The following is a 27,959-nucleotide window of genomic DNA, read 5'->3' as shown; positions in this document are numbered from 1 at the left end:
ATTCAGACAGAAATGTCTATATTACATATGATTGCTAAATTTAATTCATAAGAGCAGATGGGATGTCAGCCAGGCTTCTTCTGCCTTATCCCTTTATTAGTGTGAATATTTTACTCAACTGGAGATATATTCATATGTTTTGGAGGGAAATTCATTGTAGGCTTTGACAGCGTGCCAACCCTGTACACAGAGCCTTATCTATTTCTTGACCAATATAGTCACAGATTATATCCATCCAAAGATGAAGGTAAACATACCATCTTGCAAGTTTAATTACACCATTTGTTTCATTTAGACTTATACCAGAAAGGCTAGTGAAAAAAACAGCTTACGCCATTTTATTTCTTTTGCTTTTTATCTTGGCATCCCAAATAAATAAGAAGGATTCAATCCTAAGATTCTTAAAAATTCTTCAGTATCCCCTGGGCTAAAAGGCATGTGTTCCTTGTCTGTACATGGTCCTGTCTTTATTCATTTTAAAAAGACTAAGAGACAATGGCTCTTTTCCAGTGTCTGGTTCAAAAGCTATAGCCTTTTTGTGTGTGTCTTTGTTTCTCATTACCCTTGCTTACCCTTTTCCTAAAACATGACCTGCTTTGCTGAAGGTTTCTCTCCAAAGAAAACATTCATATTTTACTATCTCCTTTGGTTCTCTGCTCTCATTAATGGCAGTATACCTAGTAGGTATCTAAAGGTTGTTGTACCAACCCTACATGTCACCACGAAGAAATAATGGACCATCTTTCCTCTCCCAAGAGGCTACAGGACTGTGTCTAATATGCCATGTTTCTTCTTCCCAAAGGCTGGGGAGATAAGGCCTCTTGACTCTTACCAGAAGGGCTTAAGATCTCCCATTAGATATTTTAAGATGCCGTGAGCAAAATGGGGATAATTTTCATGATGCAAATTTGAACATAATTATAGTTTGGCATATTTAATTTAGGTTTAAGTGAGAAATATAATTACCAAAAATTTAATTATTCCAATTATGCAAATTTCTATCCCCAAAGTTTTGTGTAATTTGGGTTCTCTAGGATAGACTGAGACATAGCAAAATTACAATGGAGTTTAATAGGAAGAACAAGAAATATGAAACAATGAATCTGTTCGAACTACAGTTTTGCTACCAAAATGTAAAGTTAATGCTGACTATCTCAGGAAAGCTTGAAATGCTTTACAGGCTTAAACTAAAAGCATGCGGGGTATAGCAAAGACATTATGTATTAAACATTCCATTTTCTGGATCAATGTCAATGTCAGCATGTAATTCCTCCTTTACTATTTACTATCTAATTAATGCAGATAATCTCAGTAATTTTTTTGAATGAGATTCATGTGTCATAATGATGACCTGTATTAGCATATTTTACCTTGCTTTTGATTGTTACCTGTCATTGTTCCCAGAGGTGCCTTAATATAGATTGCTGTATTTGAGGTTTAAAACAAAACAAAACATGCAACCCCCCCCCCCAAAGTAACAACAAAAACCTTGGAACAGTTCTATTTCCTAATGACTGAAAGCAACTTGCTGAATGTTGTAATGTTGTATGAATTATCCGAGAGAGTTCAGCACTATAGATTCAAAATGTGTGTGTGTGTGTGTCCTCAAAAATACAAGCAAAATAAGCAAAGACTTTTGATGCTGTGTCTGGCCAGCTAGTTCAATTATCTCGGAGGGTTTTTTTTTCCTTCGGCTAAAGAAACTGATGGAAACCCAAGCTACATACAAGATGCAGCCATAAGAAACAGCACCCCTAATTTCACAGCTCCCTGCCCTCTGTGGAGCAATGTCTAGGCTCCTCCTCGCTGCCCATGGGATTCTCTGATATTTCAGTAAAAACTGCTTTTTGTTTGTTTGTTTCCTTTTTTCTGTTTCTGTATGCAGGCATGAGCATCGTTTGCATTTGACTTTGTTCATACATGTGAGTGTCTCTGCAGGGACACTTTAACAAGGGAGAGGGGTCAGGGGTGTCAAATGAGAAATGGGCCTGTGGTGTCTTATCAGACATTCCAGTAAATTGTCTTGGGGCAAATCACTTAACCTTGGGTGTGGAAATTAGTTAATTTTAAGAATAAATACATCTATCTTTCTGACTTATTAAGGATTTATCACATGTGCCCAAGGTTCAACTGATCTCCAAATGAGGTGTATGAATCTTTTCTTTGAACTCTAATTGGCGTGTGGGGGAGGTAGGTCTGACTGAGTTAAAGGGTGAAGGACGTAATCCTTTGAAGAAATTTTGATTTCATTTTAATACTTCTAAGTATTGCTAATGCATTCTGAGATTAATTTGATTCTTACTGCTTCACTTACTCTGGTTTCCGTCCCAAAGGGTAGTTGGAGGGCTCCCTGAGGGAAATAAGCTACCTCGGTAAGCCTGTCTCACACCCTGCACACAGCTTTGGTCTGAAGCAGCAAGATGCACACAGTAGGTGCTCTAAGTGCCCTTGGAGTTGCTAGTAGCTACTAGATTAAGAACCATGACCGCTAATCCTATTTGTAACCCCGAGTAACCATATTATAAGATCTGCATCCCTAACCTAGGCAGTCAAACCTTGTGAGGACATGGGAAAACTGCTAAAGCCCCTGTTCTTTGAGGAAGTTGGAAAGTCTTCCCTAGTGTGCATTCTGGCCAAAGGAACGCTCATGTTTATCAACAGATGCAACCAGTGTAAACTGGTTGTCAGATAAGTGTGGCATTTGCCACCTTGGGTTACTACTGCACAGTTTAAATAAAGTGGGTTTGGACTGGTGTGCAAAAAGCTCTGTGAACACGTAACTCCATTTAAGGTTTGCTAGCAGTATAACCTTGGATGTGTTTATTTAAACTCCTGTGGGCCCTTCTTTACCCATCTGTAAAGCAGAGATAATAGTAACTCTCTGTTGTGTTTGTATGATGTATACTTTAACCCAATACCTAGTACCATGAAGAGAGTCTCAACTGTAGTCACTATGTAAAGTGTAGTAACTTTGTGCTAGAAACCAACAGATATGAGGCTGGGGAGATGTTCCAGTCAGAAAAGCCTTGTAATAAAAGCTTGATGATCTGACTTTGGACCTCTAATATCCAAACAAACCAGGCATAGTGGCACAAGTCAGTAACCCCAGTCCTAGAGAGGCAGAGACAGGCAGATCCCTGGAGCTCATTGGCTAGCGAGTCTAGTCAAACTGAACTCCAGGTTCAGAGAGAGACCTTGTCCTAAATAATAAGTTGGGAAGTGACTGAGGAAGACACCCAATGTTATCCTCTGGTCTCTTACATGTATGCACATGTATACACATGCACATACACATAGATACACACAAACACATAGATGCACACACACGTATACAGAGTAAGAGGGAAGGAGACCAATACAAGCAGCTCATTAATTTACTTAAACTTGTATGGATTAAACTTATATGTGCATACACATATACTTGTGTATATATGTGTATATATGTACATATGTGTATACATGTACATATGTACATATATGTGTATATACACATATATGTATATGGCTTCTGTCTGGAAGTCTGTGTGTGCTTGTAAATCCAGATAGTTTCCTAGTTCCTGCTTTTTAATAATTTCTAACTGTTAACATTTTGTAGCTCAAAAACCATTCTGTACATATTGTCCTATGTTATTTCATAACAATGGAACAGGACAAGCATTGCCTTCTCCCTTACAAATGGAGCATAGCAACTTACCACAGGCCTCTTACTGCAGGGGGAGAGGGACATATAGCAGTAGAATAAACCTGACATCTTTTCTTAGACTGGATAACAACCAGCAGTGCTGTTTGTCTGTGGGATGTTCCCTGTAACTAGCACTCCATCTGCATTCAGAGGCTAGGAATGAAGATATTGAGAAATCCACAATATTAACCATGCTTTAAAAAGCAGAGAATTTAGATTCTCCTCCTCAACACACATTCATTACTATACCCTTATATTATTTACACTAGATAAATATGTATGATCTATATTATAATTAGGGAGTGAGTGAAACTGAGGTGTGTCAGAGCTGGAAAAGCTGAGACCAGGAACTGAGGGTTTTCCTTTAAGCTTGTGCAAATGTCCAGTGATCTAAACATGGGGAAATGTCTAAACAATTCTTAAGAGAGTAGCACATAGCCATGTGTAGTAGCCATGCCTTTGGTTGCAGCACTCTGGTAATAGAAACAGGAGATAAAGGTTCAAGGGTTCATTTCTAGACTTGGGAGATCATAGAGAGGGATGCACAAACACCTTTTATCTGTGAAGTATTTTAAAAGGTGTGGTAAAAATCTAGAGAGCAGAGGGCACTGTACCTTTAAGGAGTCTAAGCTACCAATCTCTGTTGTGATTATATACTGATTCTTCAAATGGACAATGGTTAAAATTGTAAATCTAGCTTCTTTTAATCCTCAGGGTATTAGGAAATACATCCACTCATTCCTATATGTATTCAACAAATATTTTTCCCCCTCACAGTGAGTAGCAGAATACACACATAAGCTTAGAAGACAGATGGCCTGAGTTCCTATCCTTGCTGCTGTCCTAACTATGGGCAGGGTAAATTATATGAACCTTCAGCTCCATTGTCTATGTATTTGGATTGATTATGATAAGACTGACATGGGTATTAGGAATGTGGGTAAGGAGCTTTCCACTGCAAAGCACATATTCTTGGGGATGGACAAATAGAGAACTGAAGTAGTCATATGCCAGAACAATCAGTGTAGACCCTAAATATGTGCCTTTGAAAACAACCCACATTCCATGAAGCTGCTAGACTGGAGAACTAAGAAGAAGCTTTTAGAGAAATGTCAAACAATAGCCTGGGAGCTTCCTGTTCCATGTGGTGTCTAGAGCAAGCTATTCTTTTGTTCAGTATGTTCAGCCTGGTGAACATTTCCCTAGTAACCACTGTTAATTTAGGGACCTATGACATCTGTGCAATTTAAATAGGACCAGAGCTCAAACCCAAAACACGTAGGGCATGATTTTTCTATTCAACATGGTTGAATAGGGCCACATCTATGCCACCCTTGAATTCATGAACTCCATGGGGCTAATTGACCCTGGGTTGCAGCCCTCTTTGAGAGGATACATGGTAGAGGTGGGCTCTGTTTGGACTCACTTGGGGTTCTTACTTTCAGAAAATCTAAATTAGATTTTTGTCATTAGCTTGTCAACCTTATCTTAAGCCCACTTAATGAGGTCCGCAGTGGAATGTCTTTTATGCTCTGTGGCCTTTGTGCTTAGCCCCTGTACTTTCAACTGTGGCCGAGGAATTAGTAGAGTAACCACAGTGTTAGCTTGAGATCTGCTGCTTTGGAAAACACAGCCTCGTACATGTTTGAGTATTTAAATTTTGTTCTCTAGTTTTTAGAGTTTACATCCTGGTGGTACATTCAAGTGCTAGGGAAATGAGACCAGATGGAAGTGACAAGCAGCCATTCAGCAAATTGCACACACATTACATTTCAGAAAGCCAGTGTACATATGTCTGTCTGGATGTGTTCATATGTTGGATTATTTCTGTTTCATTCAAATGGTTGGGATTTTAGGGAAGCAGTTACCTAGAATGTCTGTCAACATGGGAATTTTTCTTGTGGGGAAAACAGGACCTTGGCTAAGCCATTTTGTCAAACAAGGCTGAAAGTGGGGGCGATGAGAGCTCCCTATGCATTTTTTCTCATCTTGTGTAGTTGTCTTCCTAGCACTCCCCAGTCCATGACATAAATACATTTATTGTACATCATACCCATAAATGTAAACTTTAAGGACAAATATTTTCCTGTCATTTAACCCTATAACATTTGGCCCATGCCAATGAATACATTGGCAATGACTGAGATAATTAAACGGTATTTTGTTCTCCCTCATGCTGAAGGCAAATGTAACAGAGTTTCTTGAGTCTTTTAAGTGATAGACATGTGATTGTAAACAACAACGAGGACGACACCTACCTACCACTTACATGACACTTGCTATATGCTAGGCACTGTTCTCAGAACTTTACCTCTAACAAAAGCAGAAACTTCTGAAGCAGAGGCCACAGTTCCTCTGATTTTACGAATAGAGACATTGAAACATTCATTCTGTGTGACAGAGCCATGTTGAGATCCATTAGCTTGATATTCGACATCACGTAGCATTAAGATGTGGCCTCTGGGGTTTGACTATAAGTCATCTCAAGAATTTATCCACCCTTTCAATTAGCAAAACCTATTGCAACCATGATCTGTTAGTTCTATGTTGTTCTTAAATATGCTATTCAGTTCCACCCAGCAGTGCAAGGAGAAGAGGTCCTGTTCTTACTCTGAGATGCAGTTATCAAGAGAGGCTCTCATATTTCCTGTTTGGAGTTGCCTTCTTCATTGATCTCCCTGCCTAATTCTCTTCAGTAGAAAAAGGAAAAAGAAAAGAAAACTACATGATTGATGCTATAAATTACCATTGTGGGGTTCTGTGCTCATTAAAATAGTATGTTAACAAGCCCAAAGCATATTGCCAGACTGAATGGAAAATTTGGTATTGAGGATTTAATCTTAGGTTACTCATAGTGAGTCAAATTCATTTGACACAAATTATGATAGAGTCATGAGCTTTAAATGGAAGGATTAACATACACAGTGTATTAAAAATGATTGTGTCTGGTCAATTGGGTTGGTTAAGTTTATCTTCAAAATCAACTAGTTTCTTAGCACAGAACAGATACAGTGTTTCAGGCTCTGTCCCAGGTGAATGCTGGGAAAAAATATGGAGAAGCCAGAACAAAATTGTAAACTCCCCATATTCATTCGCAGATACTAGGACATTATATAGGACACTACATAGGACATTCTGGCTAACACACCTTCAGAACAACAGTATAATTTTCAGGGATGAAATTTTGTTCTAATGGTACCTGACCAAGGATACTATATCTTTAGTAGAATTGGAAAGTTTGACTATAACTTTTATTTTCCCCTTTTCTAATATTGACCTATGCCCCACTACAGCGGAATGATGTCACTCCCCTTTGACCTCTGCCAATCAGTCCAGGTCCCCAATTATTTCTTATATCCATTCATCAGTTTCATAAAGTCAAAAATGAAGTAGCTTTATCTGGGGTTTGGATCCTATTGTTGCATTGTTCCTTTTTATATGATATACAGTTACATCCTACACAATCTTGGTATTGTAGAATCTCAATTCCTGCTCCCCAAAACTGAGATCACTCTTACACATTTCTAAGCAATATTAAGTACTTGGTAACAAACCTTAATTGTATAGTGTTTGGAAAGTTTTTATTTGTAAGGATCTTTATATACCTTGGAAGAAAAATACAGAACATCCTTTTAATGAAGACCTCCTAGATAAAGTCATGTTTTTTTCTCTGTCAGAGCCAGATCATTAAAACCATGTCATTAAGAGATGGAGTTCCTTGCAGACTTTAGGCTTTCTCTACTCTGTTTCCTTATATATTTCATTGCCTGTATTATGAAATCTGATGGTCCTTATTTAGTCGTCGTCATCATCATCATCATCATCATCATCACCACCACCACCATAACCCCGTCTCCCCAAGAACTGCCAGCATTTACACTGTATATGGATGTGTAATTGTGCATGCAGAGGAGGAAGAGTCCATGAAACTTGATTTAAGGAGAGATGAAGATCCATGTTCATCAGTAGTATCTACCACTTCATCATGCACCCCGAATTTAGATGCCATCTTCATCCTTGATGACTTCTATCTGGGGTAGATGAACAAGACTGTTTTGTCAACATTTTATGTTCCTAGTCCTGAATAATATATGAAAAATACTAATTTTGTGACTTTGGTTATTTTTGCTGGTAGAATGTTAAAAAAAAACCTTCATTTTTCTATTTAAGACAGTGTTTTTATCTAGCCTATGCTGAATTCAGTGCAGTCTCCCTGCTTCAGGTTTTGTAGTAATGGGAAAAGAGGCACATCTGCACTAATTTAATTGAATAAAGATATATATATATATATATATATATATAAAGTATAACATGATATTTTAAAATTATGCATACTTTGGAAAATAGTCCAACTGAGCTAAATAATGCACTACCTCACAGATGTTTCTGTATGTGTTGGGAACATTTAAAATCTATTCTTAGTGATTTTCAAAAATGCATGTGTACTATTATAAACTATAGGCATTTTGATCAAAACATATCTCTTGAGTATATTTATCCAAAGTAAACTTTGTATCCTTTGAATGCATTCCTGAATTCCCTAACTCCTACTTCCATTTCCCTACCCCTGGTACCACACTCCCCTCTTTATGTTCAGCATTCTTTAGATTGAACCTATAAGAGAGATCTCCTTGTGCCTGGCTTCTTTTGCTCCCCATGTTATCTTGGGGTTTTCCCCATGCTGTTACAGATGTCAGAGCTTCATCTGTTCAAAGGCTGATAGCCTTCCAGGTTTTTTTATACTGTGTTTTCTTTATCCACACATCTGTTGATTGAAACTTACATTGATTCTGTTTCTGGGCTGTCGTGATGAACACTACAGTGAACATGTACTGTGAGCATACAGATTTCTCACCAGCATACTCATTTTATTATAGTTTTATACTTTGCACGCAGTGTGGGATTGATGGCTTCTGAAATGGCTGTGCTAATTCATACTCCCACCAATGGCCTAAAAAGGTTCCCATTCCCCCACATCTTTGCTAGGGCTTTATAAAAATATTTAAAGATTGGTAACGTCATTTCTCAATGTGGTTTTAATTGTTATTTCTCTGGTAATTTGTGATAGGTGAGCATTTTTTCATATACCTGTTGGTCATCTGTGTGTTGTCTCTTGAGAAGTCCCCTGCATCTCTTTTGCCTGTTTATTTGGGTTGCTTGGTTTTTTGCTATTGAGATGTTTTATCTCCCTGTATTCTTCATTCCTTAACTACTCATCAGATATATAACTTACAGATAATTCCCCCCATCCCATTCTTTTTGTTGCTTCTTTCTTGATCAATTCCTTTGGCATGCATCTTTTTAGCTTGTTGCCATTTCCATCTGTCCCCTTTTCTTCTAAGCCATAAAATACTCATACCCGATACCCATGTGTATATAGTCAGCACTGACTGGACTCAGTGGGTCCTATGGGGGTGGGGAGAAGAGAATAAGAAATCAGGAGTAAAATGGAGTGGGGGTCTGGAAGAAACTGGAGTATTGTAAGAGTATGATGAAAATATTATGTAGGTATATAAAATTATTAAAAATAGATAAATAATAAAAAATCATAACTTATTCCATCAGGGAGATTTTTTCTCTGTTTTCTTCTAGAAATTTTACAGTTTAACATCCTATACTTAAGACTTTAATCCATTTAAAGTTTCTCTATGATAGGAAATAGACTCCATTTCATTTCCCTGCATATGGATGCCCAATTGCCCCAGCATCATATTTCAAAGAAGCGATCTTTCCACAATGTGTATTTTTGGTATGTTTGTTGAAGATCAATTGACTGTTAAAAGTGTTAGTTTATTTTAGCTCTCTAGTATATTTCATTGGCCCCAGTGTCTGCTTTTATGCTAGCCCCATGCTGTGTTGATGACTACTGATTTGTACATCTTGAAATCAGGGCTTCTAATGTTGCCAGTAGTTTTATTTTGTCTAGTGAAGAGGAGTTCTTTTGTGCTACATTATGAATTTTAAGTTTTTTCCCCATATTTTGTGGAAAAACTCACATGATAATTTTTTTAAGTATTTTAACAGAATGTATAAGTTACTTTAGGCAGTATGTGTGTTCTAGTGACATGAGTCTGTGAACATGGGAAATCTATTGTTTTCTTGAGTTTCTTTCTTTAGTGTTTTGAAGGTTTCATTGCAGAAGTCTTTTATCTCCTTGATTAAATTTATTTACATAACTTATACATGTTTTTACATCCATTATAATTGGAATGGTTTTCATGATTTATTTTACTAGTGTTCAAATATGCTTAAATGGGATCCCTAATACAATCAACCACAAAGAATTAGAATTTCTCTAAGAATCACATCCTGATGAAGGAAAAGGCTGAAACCCTGGTACAGAATAGGAACTTGCCTTCCAGGAAGAGGGCTCCCCTGCCCACAGGGCGAACTCATAGTTCTACTGATATGTGTATATCTCCTAGTTTTTCTTTCATCCCTTCTATGAAACTATAGTACCAGAACAGGCAAGGCAGAAAGCTTTTCCGGGGGTGGGGGGGACCTGTAAATACATCCATTTTCATTCATGAAGTTGTGTTTCCTAATTTCTTTTGAAATATACAGAAACCAAGGTGGTGGGTTTATGAGTCTAAGTACCAGCTAGCACTTTTCAAATAGGAATGAAAAAAAAAAAAAAAGACGGGAGAACTTGGTTCACTACAATTAAGAAATGAACTCAACCAAGTACATTTAAATAATGAATAGACATTGCCTTGGGAAGGTTTGTCTTTACTTTATTCTTCCTGTATGCTCTGAAGTTTGAAACACAACTTTAGGCCAAATGGATTACATCTGAACACCATTAGCATAAAACAAAGTCCAATGAGAACACAGAATATTCTTAATGGAAACAACCGCCAGAGCCTGTACCCTTATCTGGATTGCAGAGAACATGGTTTCCTTTTCCCAGTGACTGGCACAGCATATAGAATAAGTCATTTGTATTTAGTGAACCCATGAAACAGCCCTTTCCCTTCATGGGCTTGCAAAATGTCTGGGCATCCTGAAGACCAATAGGAGACTCGCTTATGGTCTGTTTACTGTCTGTTTCCTTTTTACATTTCTTATTCTGAAACGCAGTGCATAGGACTCTATGTGGCCCGGTAAAGAAGAAACACAAGGACTGAATGATATTTGGCAGGATTGCCCCTGCATATGATGTCAGCCTCATGGCACAGGCTCTGTGAGCTCAGTTTGAAAGGGAAGAGATGAACAGAGTCATGAGTCTGATCCCACAGAGCGGTTAAAACTTCCTCAGCTGCATTGTATCGTGGACACAACTAAGCAGTATATTTGTTAAGGAAATCTGTAAATGCAGGCTTCTCTGTCCTCCCTCCCAGTTTTATCGTGTGGGTCAGGAGTATGTGAGGTGCTGATGAGACCTAAGCATTTGAGAAAGGTAGGCTTTGATGATAAGAAGCTCTAAACATAACCAGTATTGGTTAAAGAAAGGCAGGACTGAAGCATGAGCTGCATAGAAAGAACAAAGCCACAAACCAAGGCTAACTTGCCAACATGCACAGAATCTGTTATTTGACAATATATGTTCCCGTTCTCCTTCTGATATGCCAAGAGGCCAAAACACACCTTTGTAAAGTGATTGGCATCCATCAGAAGTTCAAAATTGAAGGAATATTGAAAAAATAAAAAAATATTTTGATGGATCCATACTTTCTTAGGGTTCTAAGTGCTATATTGATGCCTTTTAAAAATAGCTGATTATTAAAATGATAATCCTAGCATGGTGGTACAGGCCCCTAGTCCTAAAACTTGGAATTAAAGGAAAGAAGATTTCAAAGACAGCATGGGCTTCCTAAGGCACTCCCCACCAGCCTTGGCTATACAGTGAGATCTACTCTCAAAACTGCATAAACAAATCAAAATAACACAATACAGTCTAGATAGGAGTACATTGTGCTTCAACTATACAATGTGATTCTTGTTTGAGAGACTCCTCTATGTCACGTGATTCAGGTAATTTAAGTGTGGTTAGTGAATCCTTACTTCTGTATTGGACTGGATGAAATAATCATATATTTCTGCTAATAGTTACAAAGTTCAGTTGGAAGCCCAATGTTTGCTTCAATGTGATGAATTCTGACTCTAGAATCTTTGTTTTCTTGACTACATTTTGGATGAGGGAGTACATTTTTATATTGTCATGTCACTGTAGATCCCTTGTCTCTTATGATATCTTTCCTCAATGTCCTTAGGACTTCTCATTTATCTAAATACATGCAAAGTTAAAGTAGGATGGGATTTAACTTACTAAATCCTAAAAAGTATATCACAAAATGTAGAATCTTCATTGATGTTATTGAAGAAGGTGAACAAAGAACAAAGATATGGTGACCAGGGTGTGTATGTTCTTTATACTTGTCTAACGATCTTGATAAAATGTAGAAGTATCACTACTTGTTAAGCAGGAAGACTGACTTAGGTGTAAGTCATCATTTCCAAGGCTAGCTCAATGGATTTTAAAATGGGGACCGACTCCATAATTCTTAGTACCATGCCAGCCTACTCCATTCTACAATCTCAGAAGTAGCATCTATTACAAATATAAAAATAATTGCTTTAAGTTTATGGAACATTGTGAATAAAAACATAGAATATTATACTATTTGTAAATTAAGCTCCCCTGTCCTCTTGGTAATGAAATCACCAGTTCCAGCATTTGATGTGCCATCTAGAAAGCTATGGAAAGGCAGATAAAAGAAGAAGGTTGGGAAAAGAAAATACAAGATTTACATCCGAGTATTTGGTGGCTGGTAAAGTAAGTAAAAGGAAGATGTTTGGTTTTATTTCTGTTTAAAGAAGAAAGAGTTAGGTAGTATGGGTTAAAGGTTGAGTGGAAGATATTCATGTGATCATAATGACCAAACAAAGCAAAGAAAGGAGAGTTAAGAGTTGGTGGTTATTTCTCTATCTTCCTGGTCATTGTGCCCTTCACAGAATGAGAATGTTATTGTGGCTTTCAGGCTAGAGTTGTCATGCAAGAAGAATACGCTAATTTTGTATTTTCTCATCACTTTCTTTTGGGGATAAGCATTTGGGTTTTCTGCTGTTTATTATTTCAAAGGCATCTATATGCTAATACATTTTATGCTAATTATTTTCATGTTTGCCCCTCAGGTTATGCTTCACATCACCCACCAGGGAGGATCATCTCTCATGAAAACTTTCAAATTTGATTTTGAAAATTTATTCAGAAAAATTTAAGCCACGCTCTTTCCCAACACAGGAAATAATATGCTCGAGAGAATCCTCTAATTCACAGAAAATGGACTTGGATAACATTTGGGTTCTCATACTACCACAGTCCTCATGAGAAGGACAGCCAGGTACACAAAGCATTTAACATTCTGACATTGAAGTATTGGAAGAATGATTAAAATAAAAATCTAATAATATGCTTTGAGAAATCGCTAACATCGTTTGTGTGGTCCAGGAAGGAGGAAAGGGCTGCTCTCATTTCTCCACCATCTCTGGGTGTGTTTCTGCTTCTCTTGCTAGAACTCCATGTTTTAATTGCATGCCGTCTTTCCATAGCATTGTTTCTACACAGTTCGTATTGATAGTGTTGGTGCCCACAGCTGACTCTATGCACACAGAAAGGATCAGGTAAGGCAGAAAGCTTGTGCAGTGGTCTAGCTTGATGTTTCTTCCAGTGCTTTTATGATGGTGATTTTCTTATGAAAATTTCTTATGAAATTGTCGTTTGGGAGCAAATTGCTATTTGAAAAAAAATATTAAATTAGCTAACTAGCTTGCCTCTAAAATATTATTCAGGGTATTCCTCTGTTGAAAATAAATAGGCTTTATATAAAATTCCTTGACAAAATGCATTGAACAGACAATTTGGGATGGTGTTTTACATTCCTTCTTGGTTGGGAATTCTACTCCTTTTGTTCCCAAGGATAAAACCTCTTAGTACACTCTCTATGTTGCTCTCAGTCCTGCTCTGTACTGAAGAAAGGCAATGAACCTGAAATACTGGAGGGGCAGGGAGCATCCTGCAATTTAAGCTCCTTCTGTGATCAGCTTCTTCTTTACCTGTTCCTCTTTCCACCTCTCAGTAGCTGTGCCTGATTGCCTCTATTTTAAACGCTTCCACCATTCATCCTCAAGAATGACATCATTTTGCCTGAAGTGCAGCCCAGGTGTTGGTATATCTCCCATTGACTGACTCATTTTAATGGCCCTTGAATTCCAAGATACCTTTGTCAGTAGGAAAGTGTCTTTACAGGCTTGGCTGGTGGTGGCAGGGAATGTCCTTTTCTGTAAAGGGAGCTGATGCCTTAAGGAAGTGCTCTTCAGATAAAGGGAGATCTGAGGGAGGAAGCCAACAAGAAAGACACCATGTACCAGAAAGCCAAGCAGGATTTTGACATTTATAACCATAATCTCTATAAACAAAATGAATCATGGCTGGGGATTCAGTTAGTAAATCAACAAAAATAAATGTTGGTCAGGTAATGATAAAATATTATTTTGTTGACATCTAATGACATATGGTATGCTTTGCTGCAATCAAAGACCTGCAGTATTTTGTGTGCTAAACTCCAATGACCCATCATTTATTTTCTCTTTATTCCACCTACTTACCTGTGATAATAACCAAATAGCCGTATATTTCCCCTTTCAAAGTTGCATCTCAAGAGTAAAGCTCACTGACCTCACACATTAGCCCTCCTGTAGCTCCAGCTGAGAAACACTCTCTCTCTCTCATCTTTTGCCAGTGCATAATTCAAACATAACCCAAATAAGAACAGCAAGTTGTGTGTCATAGTCACCAGAATCTATTGGGTACTTCTGAACCATGAACCACACAACCTGATTAAGGAGGTTGCTGTGAGTGTATTGTACTCTTTGTGGACTAAGTTCCATGATGACAGAAAACAAACCTGAAAACAAGAGTTATTTCACAACTTTAGAGCTCCTCAGAGTCTGCTGTAATTGGTTGAATCAAGGTGAATTGTCAGTGGCCCTGGCTTATTGTAGAAGAGCAGGAAGGTTGGCTCAGCACAGCCCCAGGCTATACAGTATGCAAGGTGACTTGGGACTTGCCTTCCTGGCTCTGCCTTGCCTAGGAAACAGGGATTGAAAGCTTAGAACGTTGGAAGAAATAAACAAGTCTTGGTTGGAGTCCCAGTTTCAATAGCCACACATTTTCATATCTAGACAAATAATCTGTCCCCATCTCCTCATTCAGGTTACTTCAATTCTTGGAGAGGACTGCATAGGACAATGTATTTCTTTGGATGTTCAACACAGTGTTTATTTAATGGATGCTATTTGAAATATTATCTTCTATTATCATTGCTATTTTAATACAGGGGATTCTTGCTATAAGTATTATTAAGGAAAAAGACTTGGAAGTGTTCTTGAGCAGCATAAACAGTACAAGGTGATAGATATTTAACACCCTTTTTTGCAAGTAAAACTATAAAAATAAAAAAATGTAGGAAAATTCTTATGTTAAGTGTGATTCAGGTGGCAGCCTATATCACAAAGGTCTAGAATGACCTACGACCTTTATTATCTTTTAAAGTTCTAAGATACTGTATAAGGTGGAAATTTTAAAATTTCACCAAATTTTGTTGCTTATTGTGAACCACTCCCAAATATTGAGGCTACTCGTATAGAAAAAAAAAGGCAATTACAAGCAAGAGCTTTCTGCCTTCGCTGCCAAGAATCCAGATGTCCAGTTAATGAGCTTGCTTCTTCCCTTTGTACAGGGCACTTGACATTATGCAAAGCCTCCTTGTGTTTGGCCTCCTTCATTGTGGGTTGTGATGGTCTGTGGAGAACACGGCTGTAGAAACTGATCAGCCTGAAGGCTGTCCATAGGAAAAGACATCACGCTGGTTGAAAGGCTCTAGTAAGCTGCCAAGATACCCCCATGGGTCCAGACCATTTTGGGAAAGCATGCAGACAGGTCTCAGGGCCATTAAAAAGTTTAGCACTGCTTCTAAACAAGAGTAAACAGGCTTGCGTTTGCTTCCTCACAGAAAGAGAAGTCAGATGTTAATTAAAACTTTGCTGAGCTGGAAAGGATCATAGCATTCTGTATTGAAAAGTCAGCTTTAACTTCTAATTGGATGCCAACAAAAAAGAAGCGAGAGGCAAGGGGAAAGAGAGAGAGAGACCCACAAATATATTTGTTAACAAAGGCTCTTATGGCATACAAATCTCATATAAAGAGAAATCTTTCTCTTTGGAGAACTTTAATGATAATAGAGTCTTTAGTAGAAGAATATTTTTGATGGGTATTTATATGGTTTCATTTCACTGTCTGCTGTGGGTTCCCTGCTACCCCTCAGCCACCCTCCAAAGCTATGCGGGCAGCGAAGTAATGCTCATGCTCAACTGCACCTCCTGGCATTTCATCTTAATCGTTTTCCTGGAGTACAGTGCAGCATCACATAGGTTTCCTTGTGCTTAGCATATGGCAGAGGTGAACTAAATAGCAATGAAAGGAAATAGACTCACTAGAGTTATAAGGATGCTTTCCTGTTCGGCCCTCCATTCTTGTCAGCCTGCAGAGGGGAAATCAAGTAATTTATCCTCAAATGGGCAAGACTTAGAATTTTTCACAGTCACGAGCCAGAGAACAAAGTCAAAGAGGTTTTCATTTGTAAGATTGCCTTTCCCTTATCTGCTGGTCTTGTCTCCCAGACTGTCTGTCTGTCTCTAGAAAGCAAAGTCAATAAAAATGATTAGAGTTGGCATCTCACAAATGTACACCCTTAAACCATGAAGCGGTGCTGTGCAGGAAATATTTTTCTGACCTTTTCAAATTGCATCCAACTGTCTCGGGAATTTCTCAGGGACTCGAGGTAATAAGGTTCAATCCGTTTTACTGTCTGCCTTCAAATTTACTTCCTCCAGAGCTGGGACTTATCTATTCCTTGCATCCTGGTCCAGGCATCCAGTCAGAAATCCATGCATCTCATCTTTTTCACCCCATCTCAGTTTTTTTTTTCCCCCTTCCCTTCACACAGTATGGAATCTACAACCTTGCCAGCTTCCGCTTACTGCCCTCTTCAAAAGCAAAATGCTAGACTGAGAAGAATTTGATTATGTGGTCCTTTGAGAAGTTCTTGCTGAATTTAATTAGCTTTTTGAATTTGATTCGATCTTAAACCTTAGGTTTTTATCTATGTGATTTGTTGTTTCAGTGGTCTTTAAAAACAACAACAACAACAACAACAAAAATGTTTTCTACTTAAGTACACTGTGGGCACTCTTAAAAATAAAATACAAAAGAGGCAAAAAGGGGTTGGGATTCTTTTGTTCTGAATCGATTTCTGCTTTTCCTCCTTGAGTCCAAATGAAATGGACAAGCTCCCTGGAAAGGAAAAGAGTTATGCAAGTGTGACATGTTAAAAGGCAGCTGAGTCGCCCCATTTTTCAGTGTGCTCCTTGAAGGAGAACAGAAAACAGAAGCTGGGGACAGATTTTTTGACCTCTTGAAAGCCCCTGGTGTCAGGAAGCCTTGACAAGCAGTTAAAGAGCTCCCGCGGTGGCTGATTCCCACATTCACAGCATGGCATGCTGCATTCTAGTCTAGTGTTGTAGGCCATTCCTAATCCAACAACTTGCACTCTGCTTAGTTTTCTTACCCCTTGTTCCTGGACTGATTGCTGTAGAGAGTGGATTCTTGGCCCTGATGCCACATGGTCTGGGGAGGCCAGAGCCTCCTTCTGACCTGGGAGGGAGGCAAGTTCATGGGAAAGCACCCCATCAGGGAGAAGATGACTTTTCCAGGTTGTTCATCTTAGAGTCTACTTTCTTGTATAATATTTTGCATTTGATCACCTAAGGTCTCTGCCTTCTGAAAACTGTGATAATTCCAGACCACCCTATTTAGAAAGCAGGCTCCAGAAAAGGGGATGAAGGGCTCTTTTTATATTTACAGTGGGGAGGGGGTTGTTCTTAACAAAAAAACCAGACAATGTATACTTATAACAAAGTCCATCTTCCACAACATAGCTTTCTTTTCCATCTAAAACAGGGCCTAACCTTTTTGGTAAAAAATATAAAATGTTGTCTTTAGAATGTGTTTGAGTGTAAGCTGCAGTTTTGTCATTTGAAACTTATTAATGGCTTTCAGTCTCTCTGTCCTTTGACAACCTGGATATAGTTAGCTGGCCCTTCCATAGGGATGAAGTAAAAACATAGAATGGCAACTTTTAAAATTTACATTTACCCACTATCTGAAATAAGGTTAGTGTCTTATCACCAACTGAAGAGTGAAGGCTTTTATGTCTGGTAATTAAGGAGGGATTTCTATATGTGTGCATAGCCATGCAGGAGATGCGCTCAGTACTGGGACTGGAAGGCAACAAGTGCACAGCCCAGAGGATTCTAGTTTCTCCCCGTGGATATCATCATTGGATACTTGGCTGTGCCTCACCTCTGAAAACACACAGTGCATGTCACTGTCCTGTACTTAGTGCTGTCTCCTTCTCGTTCCTAGAGCATCATTTTCTTTTTCTGCCTTCAAGACCTATAAATAATGTGAAGTCACTATGTAGATCTGCCACTGAAATAGTGGAGTGATTTGAATCTACCAGAATTCAACCTGGGTGGAGTCACACCACTGGCTTGCACTATGTTTGTTTATTTTGCTACCTGTCTTCTAGAAGACTGAAAGGTGAAAGGAACTTTTACATGGAGAGGCACAAGGGACAGAACAACCTGAGTCACAAATGTCAAGAGCAATACTGGCTGTTCCTTAAAAGATGGTGACTGTCAGGCATCTCAAAGACTGCAAGATGGAGACAGCTGTCCTCCATGTAAAGGGAAGGAAGTGAGGCTGAGAGAATTTACAACTAGGTAAGTTTTATGATGGCAGAAGGATGGCATGAAGCAGATTATTTTAACATGGGGAAGAACAAAAATCACTTTGTTTTGATGAGTGGTACTTTGGTTTTTCCTGATTTCTTTCTCTTCTCTCTATATCTCCTTTTCTTTCTCCATCTTACTTTATTTCTCCTGTTTCTTTTAGTTTAGTTTTGCTTTTGCCAGAGAGAACAGACTATTGAAGCATCCCGTTGGCTTTTTTTTTTTTAAATATGGCTGACATGTTTGCTCCATCGAAGAGTTACCTTCAGTAGAGCTACGAGCTCTAATGATGGCCAAAATTGTGATTGATGGATAACTACACACTTTCTTATTACTTTAGAAAAACAACACAATGATAAGCCCCTCCCTATCTTCATAGGCTCATGTTCACCTTGCTCATCTTGGTTTGTGTTAATATCTACCCAGGTCAAAAGGGGCAGGGTATGGGAAACAGTTTAAGGCAAGAGTATGCTCAAATGTAATATTTTATTTTAATGTGGACAACCTGTTTGTATTTGAATGATGTTTATCTATTAGGATATCTAGGCATATTACATTTCTTCAAATATACAGCTGAGAATTTGTTTTCTATTTGCCTCCAACATCTCTGTAACAAAAACAAACATTGTAGATTGCCAAGACAAGCTTGTTACTGTGCCACCGGCACAATGGAGTTATCGACACTCAGGGATTCAATTTTCCTCTTATGGTAATGCCTAATATGCTTCAAGATGTGGCTCAGGAACAGGGCTCTCTTATTTATTCAGGGTAAACTGGGCTCTGTGGGTTGCCAGGGCATCACTCAGGCTTATGAGCCAGGGCCGGCACCTGCCCAGCCCATTGTGTGTTCCCAGGCATATCAGCGGATGGGAAATTGATTCAAATCTAATCAGAGTAGTAAGATCTTAAAGGCTGTCACCAACATTCATTGCACCCATATTGGCTCTAAAGAGGGTGCTTAGAAAATTCAGTTCAGCATTTCACTGGGGACAAACACACCCCTTCAAAAATTTTTTCAAACAGATCTACATGGAAAGAGTCAGGATAGTTTTAAATGCAAATGTAATTTCAAAGTGTTTCTGTCCCTCCACTGCTCCCTCTTTCTCTCTTCCCTTGGGTCTGATGTCTCTTAAATATTCATGTAGTCTCAGTTCAGGGTTCAGGGGAGACTTTGTGCTTTGTACAAGATCCCCATTGATTGCCACTCTCAACCTTCTCGAAATCATAGGAGCAAACAAGAATAAATCATTCTCAAGCCACCTGCCACACCCAGCTCTTCTTCAGACTCTGCTGACAGCATGGTTCCTTTCAGAGTAGCACACCTGCCCATGTACTGTGATCTACTGGTAATCTCCTTTTGCTGTCAGGCCCAGCAGCATTTGTTTTGCCTTAATTGGAACCCCACTGGCACCCTGTGGAATTTTCCCCCTTGGCAAGGCAATATATCCATATAGACTTATATAGAACTGTTCCCCTGGTCGGTTGTAATCTTATAGTCAGAAATGTTAAACATTGGGATCGAAATGTAAGCAGAACCTAGGTTAATGGAATTTCTCTGAATTTTTTAATTTTGGTTTTGGTTTGGTTTGGTTTGGTTTGGTTTGGTTTGGAACTGACGATTTTTCTCAGTGTTTATTTTCGGGACTGTAACAGCCTAGCAGAAGCTCAAGTTGACAACTTTGTCAGAGTTTCTTCTGTTTTCGCTCTTTAATTCACTATTCAGATGAGAGTACCAAATGAGGACAACTGTCAGCGCGGCTAGCTAGCACCCCTGTTGTACCAGTAAAGCAATAGACAGAAATGGTATGGCATCTTATATAGAAATAGCACCCTGATATTTATGTATTTTCCCCCTTTCTACATGAGCCAGAATGGAGAGCCTTACTTTTATTAATATTAAATTAATTATAATTTACAACTCGGTCTTGTCGATCTTAACTTTGGGTGTCCAAAAAGGTTTTTTTCCTTGGTCTCAGTGGACAGCCCATTGTGAGTTTTTGGTTTCAGCATCTGCTTCTCTCGTGCTAATTTTATTTTCATCATTAAAGTTCATGAAGACTTAATCATTAGCCCTCTAATTTTCCAGGAAAAAAAATGTTGATTTATTGAACTGGCTGCAGCAAAAGAAGATCAATCTGACATTATAGGTTAATAGTAGGGAACAAAACGCATCCATAATTAGGAGAAAAAGGACGTTCCTTGTTCCTTACAGTTTATAATAAAAAAAAGCCCCTTGCCAAAGTGTCTTGGAAAATAATGCATTCAGACTGAGTTGAATTACCGCCTAGCACATTCTATTTATCTGTAGCTTAAAAAGCAGCTGTGGTTTTTGTAAGAAGCAATGAATGTGGCATTCCTACTTAAAGGTAGAAGAGAAAGAACACCCCTTGTTTTGTAATAAGGGGATTTTCAATTTAAAAGAGAGAGAGAGCCTGTTGTGTGAAGTAGGGTTATTACAGCCTCTGTATTCTATCTCACCCACCAGGAGGCTAATAATGAAGGGGCCAGGGAAGGAGGCCAATGCTACAGGGTTATCTCCCAACCTCAGATGTTGGATAAGTGGACAGAAACAGCATCGCTTCTGGATGGCTTCAGGAGGGCTGGAGTGATTGTGTGGAAGAGAAAAACCCGCCTATTCATTCAAAGGTAAACAGCTCATTTCATTTGTCAGTTGCATGTTACACCCCAAATATGTTTCTATAAAGATATCTGTAAGGCCTGCCTTAAAAACAACCATCTTTTTAAGGTACATGAATGTTGTCGAGACCTCCCCATCTAAAGGTTCATCCTTAGAATCCTGCCTCAGACAAAGGATGTGCTCGGAGCCCCACCACACCTAAAACCACGCTTTGAAGGATCTGCCAAGCTCACTTTTAATCATGAGAAAGAAATTACCCACATGGAGACAGCAGAAAATGAGAAAGTAGAGATCGTGCTGCGAATAATTCCAGCGAGTGCCAAGGGGCTAGTTGAGGAATGGCTTCATGAGGTGAATATCTTTAGCTTGTACTTAGGGTTTGGTTAGCGTATAATCATTTTCTCTTTTAGGAGCGAATACAATCTTAAGTGTATTTCCCATCCAAGCACCGCTCAGGGCATTTGTCAGGATGTTGACAGATTTAATATCAGCCTCGTCCTAGCTGTTATTTATGATGACTAATTTTACATTTATAAATATGCAGAAATCAATGGAGGTGGGAAGGCTCTCTGAGCCCCATGTCTGTCGCTAGCTGTCTGTCTTCATGTGCAGCACTCTGCTGTGTGGCCTGTCCAGTGATGTATGTCTCTGTGTATCTGTGTGCTCTTGTTGTCTCCCCTCCGTTGTGAATGTGCTTTGGGAGAATTGGCCTTATGATAGGATCTCAAAAGATGGGACCCAAGTCTTTCATCTCATTTTTGGAAAAAAAAAAAAAGTTTATCAAATCATTTTCAATTCATACTGAGAGGGAGGGTGCCAATCAGGTATGAGTCATCACAGGGCAAAGCAACCAGGATTCAAATTGAACATCACCTTCAGTGTCAAATTAGATGGAAGTCCCCCTCTCCTTTACGGTGGCTGGCTGAAACTCTTGATGTTTGTTTTAAAAGGGGGTATGGGGGTGCTGCCTGAGTTCATCCATGGTACCATGTAGCTCTTCTTTGTTTCATGTTTCTAAAGATCAGGTTCAAGATAAATAACAGGTTAGTATTTCAAGACCATAACGACTCACAGGATTCTCCCCTGAACATGTCATTTCTTTGTGTGCCAAATTTCATCAAGATCACTAAGTAAACAAATGAGCGATAACATTTTTTCTTTTTCTTTTAAGACTAATTTTACTAGGGAGTAAGAAAGGGAAAGTCAAGTGTCATTGTGAATCACAGAGAAAGAATGCAGGAACAAAAAACCCAAGTCTGGTCTCAGGCTTTGATTTCCCACACAACCAAGTTACAGGATCGCCATGCCAACCTTAAGCAATTTTGGCTCCCAGCAATCCTGTGCTGGGGAATCTTTCAAACTACCCTTCAATCCTGGTCCAAAGGGCCATGGCACAGACTAGTAGAAAGGGTGCATTATCTGAGAAAAGGCCAGGCTGCTTTCCCATTGATATATGTGTTTGGAGCCATGGTTAAGCATCTCTGGGGTCTAATATGTGGATGATGCTCTTTATGGAGTGAGGGGATTCCTGAGCAAAGGGCAAGCATTGACTAAGAAAAAGAGTCATTTTTCCATGTGTTTTCAAAAAGAACAAGGCAGGCCTCTTTGATAGCTTCTGAAAGAGGAGAGGCATGGGCTAGGAGATGAGCCAGCTGGGGGTGGATTGTTTTGGGGAGGGGAGCCAGCTGGGGAATGGAGAGAGGCAGGGGAGATAGCCAGCTGGGGGAATGGAGAGAGGCAGGGGAGATAGCCAGCTGGGGGAAGAGGTAGAGTAAAGCCAAGGCATAAAGGTGGAGGCAGAGGAGCAGCTGTGTTTGTTTTAATACATATCATTTAACCCTCACCTAAAAACAAATTGGAGAGGTTTGGGAGTGCATTAATCTGGACCCAATTAGCATGTCTTTCCCCTTCAAAAAGTGCAACCTGAGATTAATGAATATCAACCAGAGTTTCAGAAGCAGCACTTAAATCATTTGCATGTTTGTGCATGATAATTGGATTTATGTATGCACTTCCTTTCATTTAACTATTTCCAATCTCCTTATGATTCATACAATCCGAAACTTCATTATAGTGATTTCTAGGTAGAAATACATTGCCTAGCATTCTACCCCTAAGGGGAAAAACCTCAAGTGGTTGAGGTTTTGAACATTTGGATTTTAATAGCACATTTTTCTTTCTTCCTTTCTTTCTTTCTTTCTCTCTTTCTTTCTTTCTTTCTATTTTAATGCAGAGGGCTGTTGATAATAGTGTAGAGTGTTGCTGCTTCTGGAGTTGGTAAATAGGCACCTCAGATTTATTTTTTGAAAGGCTAGAAAAATTAGGAAATTTCCAACATCAAGCTTTCAGGACTTTGGTGCAGCCACTAGTAAGAGCTTTTTTTTTTTTTTTTTTTTTTTTTTTTTTTTTTTTTTTTTTAATCATGCCAGGAACAAGGCCATTTGAATGCAGCATGAGAAATGTTCTTGGCATCTGGATCTGTGGTACTTAGATCACAGAGACATCAGCACCCAGGATTGTTTCTGGCTTAGTTAGAAACTTGTTTCTGTAGAAAGAGGTAGGAATGCCCTCAACATCTGGGAACTGCTGCAGACAGGCAAGGAGCACTTGTGGACCCTCGATGCTGTGGGCTTGATGCTTCTTGTTCCCTTCCTTCCTCCCTCCCTCCCTCTCTTCCTTCCTTCCTTCCTTCCTTCCTTCCTCCCTTCCTCCCTTCCTTCCTTCCTTCCTCCTTCCCTCCCTTCCTCCCTTCCTTCTTCCTTTCCTCCATCCCTCTCTCCATCCTTCCCTTCCTCTCTTTCTCTCTTTCCTTTTTAGGTTATTTGGGTATAGACAGCTTAATGATTACACAGCACATGCAGGTCTTAAGGTTCTTCCTTTCTACTTGGTACCACATGAACTATCTGAACACAGTGAGTGTATAAGAAAGCATCTGTGGGAGAAGTAGAAGCAAGAGGCTTGAAATTATTCTCCTGGCTTCAGTTTGTACGGTGATTTGTCTGTCTGCTGTCTTTCTTTATGTGTTTCCAAGTTCAATGTCCAAGTGATGAGCTTTTATCCAGGAATCCTCCCCAGTGTCCTTTGTTTCTGGTGACATTCTATGGCTGAATGTCACTGAGTGTCTCCTGGTCTTGTTTCTGGTCCTTGTAGTTAAGAATGTCATTGAGGGATAAAATCTTGTTAATTTGTGATGTTACAATCTAAGTGTGCTTTGTGTCCCTAACATGTAGCCTAAAATGTTCCTTAATGTAGCATGAAATGATTGGTTAGCTTGGAAATGGTTTTGAAGTCGTGAGAAGAAAATAAGTTTTACATCCGACCAAGATAAATTCACTCTAGTGCTTTATGGCTTTTTATTCCTATGTGATCGTAATAAAGTCTCATGTAGGGATGGAAGCCATGAAATACATTGTGAAAATTCATCAACTAAGAAGGGGCCATCAGGATAGCGAACTATATAGCCTGTGGAACATGCTGGATACGTGAGCTAGTGGACAGCTCTGCTACCCTCCTTGGTGTTTCCTCAGTATCTTTATCCTTAGGCATTGACAGCTAAGGACTGGAAGTTGCCAGAGTTTTTTCATCTTCCTGACCACCGATTAACATGCACATTCAACTTTGCGCATTTCTGTCTATCATACATATTTTTTTTCCTCCGTTTTTTTCTACTAACGATCATGCTCTGGGAGAAACGTTAATAGCCCACTCACTTGTAGACAGCATTCAAACCTTCTGTGACTTTTTCTCGACAACTTTTGAGGTCTTTCTTCTGAAAACAAAGAAGAAATAGACAGACCAGATTTGTCCTCTTGGAAATGTGGTCCAGATTTCTCTACTCCCAATCTCCAAAATAAAGGTATACCTCGCATGGGCTAGCTCCATACCCAGATCCAAAGATTCCATAATCGTCATTTTCCCTTTACAGGTGTGGTATAGTGAAGCTTTGAAGGGGGGAGGTTGGGCTCTGCTATCTTCACCGAGTCAGCTGTGTGACAGGGTCATGTGAATTAAACTGGTGGACTCCATCCTTGACTTTAAAGAGGGGGGAGGAGGGGTGATACCAACATTGTTATAAGGATTAAATGAAGTAACAAATCTATGCTTTACCTAACACAGTATTTCACCTTGACTCTGTTTTTAAAAGCTCATGAAATACTAGTTTTTCTCCCTTCCCTCCTCCTCCTGTCCCTTTCTCTCCCCCTTCTCTACCCTTCCTTTCTTCAGATGTTAGTCTATATAGAACAACACATTTGGATCTAAGCTGGACCTTTGAGAAAGAAAAGACCTCAAGGAAAGACATCTTTACATATGGTTTAATTACTTTTTCCTGAATTGTTTAATGAACACTATCCAACTACATACATCTTTTCTGCTTCCTGTATATTTCTTGAACTGCTTTAGTATTGACTATTGAACTACATGCTTATTCTGGATTTTTAAAAAGAGAATTCTAATAAAAACTTATATATTTTATTAACTTTGGTCTCTCTGTTTCCTCTATACAATAAGATAGTGCTCTGTGTTTTAGAAGTGTCTGTCTGCTTTAAGAGTCAAATGGTACCTCACCTTAGAAGGCTCTCACGGGAGGGTGCCAAGAGGACAGTTTCCCTTCTTCCTCATGGTTCACTGCCTGTCAGCGAATGGGAGAAATTGTCAGGGTAATTATAGCTCTGATGGTTCCTCTATCTTTGAAATAACTAAATTGTAGACTTGGAAAACCACCCAAGTCCATAGAATAATTGTGGGTAAGCAAGAGCACACATAATGAAACTTTTAAAAATTCCACAGTAATATAACTGAATCACCATCAAAACAGAATATAGTGAGAATGTTTTATAGTGAGATACTTGATTTGCATCCAGAGCATTTTTATTATTATTGTGTTTTTTTTCAAGCCAATGCCCACTCTTACCTCCGTTCCTTTTTAATGGCTCCAATGTTGATGAGTATTTGAAGAACTATAGACCTGTCCTGTAAATGAAAATGAAGACACAAAGAGGAGAGGAAGAGGAAAAGAGGGAGACTATAGGGTAATGAAAGGAGTGAAAGAGTCAGTCATGTGGAAACATTGTATCTAAGTAAGAGAAGGAAGACGTGTGTAATACAGTAGCGAGCACTAGGCCCTTCAAGAGAAATGTCACCCCAAAGACAATCTTGGGGTAGGGAAGTTCCCTAGAATTGGGGAGGGGGCTTCAAAATCTGTATAAGAAGCCCAAGCAACTGCTTCATTTCCATAGGCCAGAATCAAAGACTTCAAGTTAATTTCTCAAGAAATGCATGAAAAGCATTTACGAATGGTTCTTGAAAAAATTTCCAACATGCAAAGTATTCTACCCTAGAGAACATATTTACTTCTAAAAATCTTCACAAGTATCATTAAAAGCAGAGAGCAGATTTTAATGGACACTGTTAGATTAATTAATTACTGCTGTGTCTCAGCGGGCTGCAATTAGCTATTACCCTGCCGGGTAGGCTGAGTGTAAGCTGCCAGAGTTCAAGGGTAGCTATGTATTTGCCTGTATACACACACACACACACACACACACACACACACACACACACACACACACACGCACACGCACACGTACACGCACACGCACACACACCACACCCTCCCCATTCCTTTTGTATGATAAACTTTACAACTTGGAGGATTTAAGACAGTTTGTGAGACAGTGACTGTCTTTAAGGATAGCATCTCAGTTGATGCTGGCTTGTTGGGATTATGGACTGGCAATATACCCCAGAGGCTTAACCAACAACTTCATGATTATTAATGGAAACTAGAATCTATGTGTCCTGAGTCTGGGCAGCTTAAAATCCACATTGTCCAACACATCCAAAAATGGGGCCATAGGTGTATGGGTTCACCTAAAAAGATGAAACAAAGTGTTCAGAATTCTCTTCTCCTTTGATTGGTACAAATAAACTCTGACCCCGTGCTTCCCATCACAGAAGCTGATCTGTTGAGTAACAAAAGAGCCTCACTTAGGTGTACTGTCTTTGCACAAGGTGGAAGAAACACATGCCCATGCGCACACAGGCATGCATACTCACACACACACACACACACACACACACACACACAGCTCTTCTCTATGATCCTCTCTATCAAAATCATCTACTTTTGCTCATGAAACATGAGAGAGGGGAATCTGCGACTCCATATTGAGATAGCGATCCACACAGGCAAATGAGGGACCAGAAAAGCTGGGTGGAACAATTAATATGAATCTTGAGTATGCGATCTAGGCTTTTCAATTCAAGAACAAAGCTTAGAATCCAGGGAGGGTTGTCACAGAAAGTACAGATTATACTATCATTGGAGGGAACATGATGATGCCCACAAGGTGAAGTAGGATCACATTTAGGAATATCTGTCATCATTCTACTAGATGGTAGAATTCTCCCTATAACCTCCCGTGAAGGAAATTCACAGACTTGTGGCAATCCAGACGTAGGTAAAGGTAGTAATGTTCTTGTCCTTCCAGCCTTGCCTTTAAGGTTTAGTACTTATCAGAAAGAATGCAGGAATGGTTTCACGTGGTATTCATTGTTTCATTCCATTAGACTTCTTTTCATTTTTGTTGTTTGAGGAATACCAAATACTTGAAGGAGGAAATGAGAATTACACTGGAACGTGTTTTAACACTCAAGCAACTTGTTTGTAATCTAAAATTAAGTTTCACGATGAAGTTTCCATTGACAACTTAATGACCTCAAGCAGGAGCTGAACTCAAGCAGTCCCACATCCTTATAGTTACCCACGGGCCCACATGGCCGACA

At 39.2% G+C, this 27,959-nt stretch overlaps 1 long non-coding RNA gene across 16 annotated transcripts in view; it reads left to right on the top strand.

The window, feature by feature from the left end:
* LOC116076569 overlaps positions 1-21,787 on the top strand; it is an 89,161-nt gene extending 67,374 nt beyond the window's left edge. For 14 of the 16 annotated variants that reach the window (XR_004112981.1, XR_004112979.1, XR_004112982.1 and 11 more), the window contains 4 exons: positions 12,818-13,026; positions 18,334-18,526; positions 21,021-21,181; positions 21,282-21,787. This is a non-coding gene — a long non-coding RNA (uncharacterized LOC116076569). The remainder of the gene's footprint in view (positions 1-12,817; positions 13,027-18,333; positions 18,527-21,020; positions 21,182-21,281) is intronic. The other 2 variants (XR_004112992.1, XR_004112990.1) reach the window with 2 other exon arrangements.
* The last annotated feature ends 6,172 nt before the right edge of the window (positions 21,788-27,959 follow it).

The sequence above is a fragment of the Mastomys coucha genome, unplaced genomic scaffold (genome assembly GCF_008632895.1).
Source record: "Mastomys coucha isolate ucsf_1 unplaced genomic scaffold, UCSF_Mcou_1 pScaffold4, whole genome shotgun sequence".
NCBI classification, from domain to species: Eukaryota; Metazoa; Chordata; class Mammalia; order Rodentia; family Muridae; genus Mastomys; species Mastomys coucha.
The sequence above is the reverse complement of the archived record's forward strand: the minus strand, read 5'-3'. Positions and strand labels throughout refer to the sequence as shown.